The sequence below is a fragment of the Orcinus orca genome, chromosome 15 (genome assembly GCF_937001465.1).
Source record: "Orcinus orca chromosome 15, mOrcOrc1.1, whole genome shotgun sequence".
Lineage (NCBI taxonomy): Eukaryota > Metazoa > Chordata > Mammalia > Artiodactyla > Delphinidae > Orcinus > Orcinus orca.
The window spans coordinates 66,056,240-66,062,472 of NC_064573.1; positions in this window are offsets into that span (position 1 = coordinate 66,056,240).

Here is a 6,233-nt window from a genome sequence, read left to right on the forward strand (position 1 = left end):
ACAACATGAGGAATCAACCAGGGGACCCAAGAGCTCAGACCCACTGGAGAAAACCACTCTGTCCCCTGTGATAGAGGTCAGGGTGCTTCCCACAGGTCTCCATGGACATCAAAGGGAGCTGGAGCCTGGGAGGTGGGGTCTGGAATCCTGTCTGTCAAATAATAACAATAATAATATAGACTCATTTTTTTGTACTTGCCATGTACCAGGCATATAGTCCCTATAACGACCATTTGAGCCCAGGATTACTGTCCCATTTTACAGTTGAGGACAACAGCTGATAGGTAGTGGAACTGTGGTTCCTACCAGCACCTTCTGAGTATAGAATCTGTGCTTTTAACCACTGTGATATGGGGTTGTGGGGAAGTGGTTTCAGCCTGTTGCTCCAGCAGAGCCCCTCAGCCCCACTGTCCAGATCCTCTGTGACCACCCACTACCACACCTTGCCCCCATCTAGAGCGAGGGCCAGTATCCACTCTGAGACTCTTTTAAAGGTGTCATCTTACTGCATCCCCACATTCCTGAGAGGTGGTCCCGTTTTACACATGGGAAAACCACGGCTCTGAGAGGGAAGGGGCTTGTTAAGGTCACACGGGAGGAGGAGCAAACAGAGCCCAATTTGGGGCTTTAGTTCGAGGTCCCCTTCTCCTGAGAAGGCCCCATGTAGGCTCTCTCTGGTTAACCTAGATGTCATTTTTTTTTTTAATAAACTTTATTTTTTTATTTATTTTTGGCCACGTGGCTGTGGGATCTTAGTTCCCCGACCAGGGATTAAACCTGGGCACTTGGCAGTGAGAGCTGAGTCCTAACCACTGGACCGCCAGGGAATTCCCAACTTAGATGTCATCTTATTCTCCAGAACAAGGTTCAGCGCCCTGCAAAGCCAACTCGGTCCTATTCAAACCTCGCGCGCCCATTGGAACAGCCTCCTGGGGCGGGACATACGTAAGCCACCTGAGTGGCGGCTCTTGGCTCCAGTGAATGGCCTGCTTCGTACTAGCTCTGCCCCCACCCCCCAGGAGGGAGGAATGGCACAGGTGAGTTTCTGAGAGCGGACTTTGTGTCTCACACGCGCTCACTAGTTCCTGGTAGTACTGAAGATAAGCATGGGTCCTGCCCCTCCATCAAGCCCTCAGGGCTGGGGTCCTCCTCCAGACCTACTTGCTTTCCCTTCCTATCTGAAAGGGGTGGGACGAGATGGTGGTGAAACAAAAATCAAAGGGCAGCCCGGTGTGGTTCTGGAGAAGCTTGCAGCCACAGCACAGGAAGGAGTAAACGTCCCATGAGGGGGGTCCTGGTGTTTACTGAGCACCAGTTGCATGCAAATTGACCACTGTGCAAGATAAGTATTACCCGGATTCTACAGAGGTGGAAGCTGAAGCTCAGGGAGGTGAAGGCACCTTGGCTGGTAATGGCATTCAAACTTGAGTGGAATTCTGCCCCATGCTAAAGCCCCTTTCCTCCACCTTGCTGCTTCTAGGATGGAGGAAATCCTGGAAGACTTCTTAGAAGAGGAGCAAACTGATCCTTGAGGAAGGGTGCAAAGAAATCCATCCCACAGAGAAGAGGGGGAAAGACATGAAAGAGTATTAGTGGCAGGGGAACAGTGTGAATAAAGGCCAGGAGGTTTGTAAGTGGGAAAAGGAGGAGAGATGGGCTGTGGATGGAGCAGGAAATGGGGATGGAAGACCTTCCATCTGTGAAAGGCCCTGAGTGACAGGTGAGTAGGGTGAACATGTCTTATGGGCACTGGGGAGGCCTGGGCCTCAGTCTGTCCATTTATAAAATGAGGAGCTTGGACTGGCTCACTTCAGGCCCTCCCAGAAAGGGTCCAGATTTCTCCAGGTCCAGCCCTGGACTGGCAGAGTAGGGAGTAGCTGGAGCAGCTCAGGGGCCAAGGGTAATATTTTGCTCCAGTCTCTCAGTCTGAGAATAAATATTTTTACCAAGCTGGCAGTGCCAGATCCCTGAATCTCCCTGGCTTCCCCTCCCCCTCCCTGGTGTCCTGCAGAGAAACCCCTGCAGTCCTGGGGTCAGGAGGCAAGAGGAGTGTTGGGTCTTAGGCCTGGCTCCAGCCCAGGCAAAGTTTTGTTCCCCTTGGAGCCTCAGTTTCCTCATCTGCAAGATGGGGGAGTTGTGGCCTGAGCTTTCTAAGCCCTCTCCCCACCAAACTAGACAACATAAAATTCCAAGACTTTCAGGGAGACCCCACCTTGGGATGTGCTCACAAGTGGCTGTGAGGCCAGCCAAGGCCAAGACCTTGGGCCTATGAGGGGTCTAGAGCCTGCTGGGCAGTGGAAGGGGTAGAGGGGTTAGAGCTGGATGGGAGTTGGGCCTGCTGTTGGGGTCTCACAGCCTGGTGAGGGTAGGGGGAGAGATGGTATCTGGACTCTAAAAGTTGTGGAGAAAAAGCCCTCACTTGCTGTTTGGCATGTGGAAGGGGTGGGGAAAGGCAACCTGGAGAGGGCACAGCATGAGAGCAAAGGAAATCAGGTAGGACTCTGAGGACTTTGCTGGGGAAAAGTCAGGTAGGTGAGGCTGGAGCATGGGGACCCTGGGGGAGAAGAACTGGTTCTTGCTGGGGTTGGCTGGATCCAAGGGCTGTGACCCTCTCCCTCGTGGGCAGAACTGGAGGCCCCCAAGGTCAGCAGCCACAGGAGTGGGGCTGGGGATCTGTTTGGCAAACCAGTTTGGCAAGGCTGTCTCCTCCATGATGTCATCCAGCTGCTGTGTTCTCTGAGCGACAGTGTCAGATAAACTTCCGGCCTTGGAGGAGAAGGGGGCCCGGCCCTAGGTGCTGAAGGATGGGAAAGGAGTGACTCTTCAATGTAGGAAACTTGGAGGCAAGTGAGCCCTGGGAAGGAGAAGGGGATCTGAGATGCCCAATGGGTTGTGATGAACCCCAGGAGACCAGCCTCATGGAAAAAGGAGAGGGTTCTGGATGGGCCGGCCTGGACTTATCACTTCTGGGAGTTCCCTGATGCCTGGCGTAATCTAGGCTTATGGCAGCGGCCCTGTATAATTGCTGCCTAGTGGGTTGGAACCATAAAAACACATGAGTGGCAGTTTTGTTATTATCATGAACCTCACAGCTTGAATGTTGTGAGGTAGAACCATCATTATACAGAAGAGGAGACAGGCTCAACAAGGCCAAGCCACACCAGCACCTCACACAGGATTAGAACCCAGAACCCTTGATTTTTTTTTTTTTTTTTTTTTTTGCTGCATGGCGTGGCTTGCGGGATCTTAGTTCCCCTACCAGGGATTGAACCTGGGCTCCAGCAGTGAAAGCGTGGAGTCCTAACCACTGAACTGCCAGGGAATTCCCCAGAACCCTTGCTCCTAACCATGGTACCCTGCCATTTGGGATCTCTGCCCACATGGGGCCTTGTCATATTTCTTAACTACTTGTGAGCCCAGCAGCTGAATTGTGGCATCATAGAGTCCTAGATGCCCACCTTGTGGTAATCTGAGTTCCAGAGAGGTCAAGGAACAGGCTTCAGGTCACACAGCAATTGGAGGTGGAGCCACTTGGTACCCCAGATCCCCAGCCTCCCCAAATCCTTGTTTCCCCCTCAGGGCCTGGCACACTCAAGCATGAAATAACAATAACTAGCACATACTGAGTCCTTACTATGTGCTATTCATTCATTTATACATCACCACAGCCATGTGAGGTAGGTGCTAAGATTATACCCATTTTATAGATAAAGAAACTGAGGCTCAGGGGGACGTCACTTGTCCATGTTGACACTGCATATCGGTGGTAGGGCTGGGATTTGAACCCAGTTGTGTGGACCCTTTCCCCTTGGTGGACCCAGTAGGCCTCACTGTAGGTATGAAGACCTCTAGACAGGAGGGTGGTTGACCCCTTTGCAGACTCCAGAGGCATGCAGTGTCCAATTCATAGTTTCTACGCAGGCCTGGCCTCCCCGGGGTGGGCAGAAAAGTGCTGAGGCCGCGAAATGCTCTGAACCTTCCCAGAGGAGGCGGCCACGGTGGGAGGGAGTGTTTGGTGCAGACCTCAGAGCCAAGTGTAGACGTGGCGGCTGGACCCACTGCAGGCGAGGGAGGGCAGGCGGGGTGGGGCCCAAACCCAAACCGGCCTCCCAGCAGTGTTCCCAGCCATCCGCCAGCCAGGCCCAGCCCTGCCCGCCCTTCTAGCTCCCCATCTGGATTTGAGATGAGGACGCTGGGCCTAATAATAGCTGAATGGTAGCAAAGGCAGTGCCTGGAGCCTCAGCCAGTGGGGGGCTGGGATCCCCATCATCTCATGCTGGCTTGGAACAGGTTTCTGAACTTTTAAAATAATAGCAAGTGCTTATGACGTGCATACATGTGCCAGGCATTGTGCTGAGGTTAGCCCACAGTAACTCATTTATTCCTCACAACAACCCAATGAGATAAGTCCGTCATTAGCTCTATTTGACAGATAGAGAAACCGAGACACAGAGAGTTAAGCAACTTACCCCTGACTGTTATAGCAGCCTCTCATTGCTGAGCACACAAGTCTGTCCTAGGGACTGTGCTAAGCACTTTCCATGTATTTTCCCATTTGAGGAAAATGCACAAGGCATCATAGGCAGATCATCATTTATTTAGATGATGAAAAAAATGAGACCGAGAGAGAAAAGGGACTTGCCCAAGGTCACATGGCTGCAAGAGGCAACTCAAACCTAGGACTCTAGAGGGGGTAAGACCTTGGCTTCTGGAATCAGATAGACCTGAGTACATCACTGATGACATCACTGCTCTTTAGCTGTGTGGCCTTGGCAAGTCACATCACCTGCCTGAGCTTCTGTTTTCTCCTCTGTAAAATGGGGGTTTGGTTGACATGATGCTAACACCACCTGCCAGCTATTAAGTCCACCTTGGGGGTAGTAGGTCATTTACATCATGCATTTATGTTGTGCATTCTCTCATTCAGTTCGCACAACAGCCCCCAAGATGGGGACTTCTCTTCTCTCACACCTGTTTTATAGAAGAGAATGTGAGGCTCAGAGAGTGCAAGGGCCTTGCCCAGGAAATGACAGCAAGTGAGTCAGGATTTGAGCCCAGTGCTGAGTCGAGAGGCTGAGCACTTTTCTCTTTACACTTTGCATCCTTATACTGAGGCACCGAGAGGGTGTGGGCTCTGCCTGGGTCACAGAGTGAAGTAGGTCTCTAGGGCCATCTGATGTGTAAAGGCCAGGAGGGGAAGGCCTTTCCGCCAGCCCCAGGTCACTTCAGTCACAGCTTCTCCAGGCTTGAAGTTCAAGGTGTTTCCTAGACTCAAATATCTGAAAAGATGCCCTGTTCTTCCAAAGGCCAGAATGAGATCCAGATTTGGGGGCCCCTTCCCTGTGAGCCCAGGGTGCTGGATTCCTGGTTCAGCTAGCAGAAGTGGGGAGGTTCCTTCTGGCCAAAGAGGACCAGTTTTTGGAGTCATACGGGAAGCTTGGGGCATGAAGAGAGCTTTGGGTTTTGCTTAAATCCTGATTCTTCCATTCACTAGCCACTTCATCTTCCTGAACCTGGGAAGGAAGTTTCAAATGGGGGCACTAATACCTCCTGTAGTAGTTTGGTTGCAAAATAACTTCAGTGCTTTGCTTCCCTGTATGCAAGCCCCTTTGCAGTGTGACTTTGGAACTCCTCCCATCAGGAGATAGAGCCTATTTCCTCATTCCTTGAACCTGGGCTCAGCCATATGACCTATTTTGGCCAATAGAATACAGCAGAGGTGACACTGCCTGTTCTGAGTCTGGACTGTAAGAAGTCTTGTAGCCTCTGCCCATTCTCTTGGAATCCTCCCAGCTGTCATGTGAACAGGCCTGAGCTATCCTGCTCCGGGATGAGAGATCACTGGAACAGGAATGAGCTGTCCTGGCTGAGGCTGTGCTAATCAGCCAATTAAGACTAGAAGAACCTTTAGCTGAGCCCAGACCAAATTGCCAATCCATGAAATCATGAGCAAACTAAATGGTTGCTGTTTTTTGTGGGGTTTTTTTGTTTTGTTTCTTTGGCTGCGCTGTGCAGCATGCGAGATCTTAGTTCCCCAACCAGGGATCGAACCTGTGCCCCCTGCAGTGGAAGCATGGAGTCCTAACCACTGGACCACTACAGAAGTCGCTGGTTGCTGTTTTAAGGCACTAAGTTTTGGGGTGATTTTTTATGCAGCATTATTATGGAAATTAATAACTGATACAGTTTCATTCAGTGCAATTAATGGTAACTGCTGTAACAAAACAAAAATC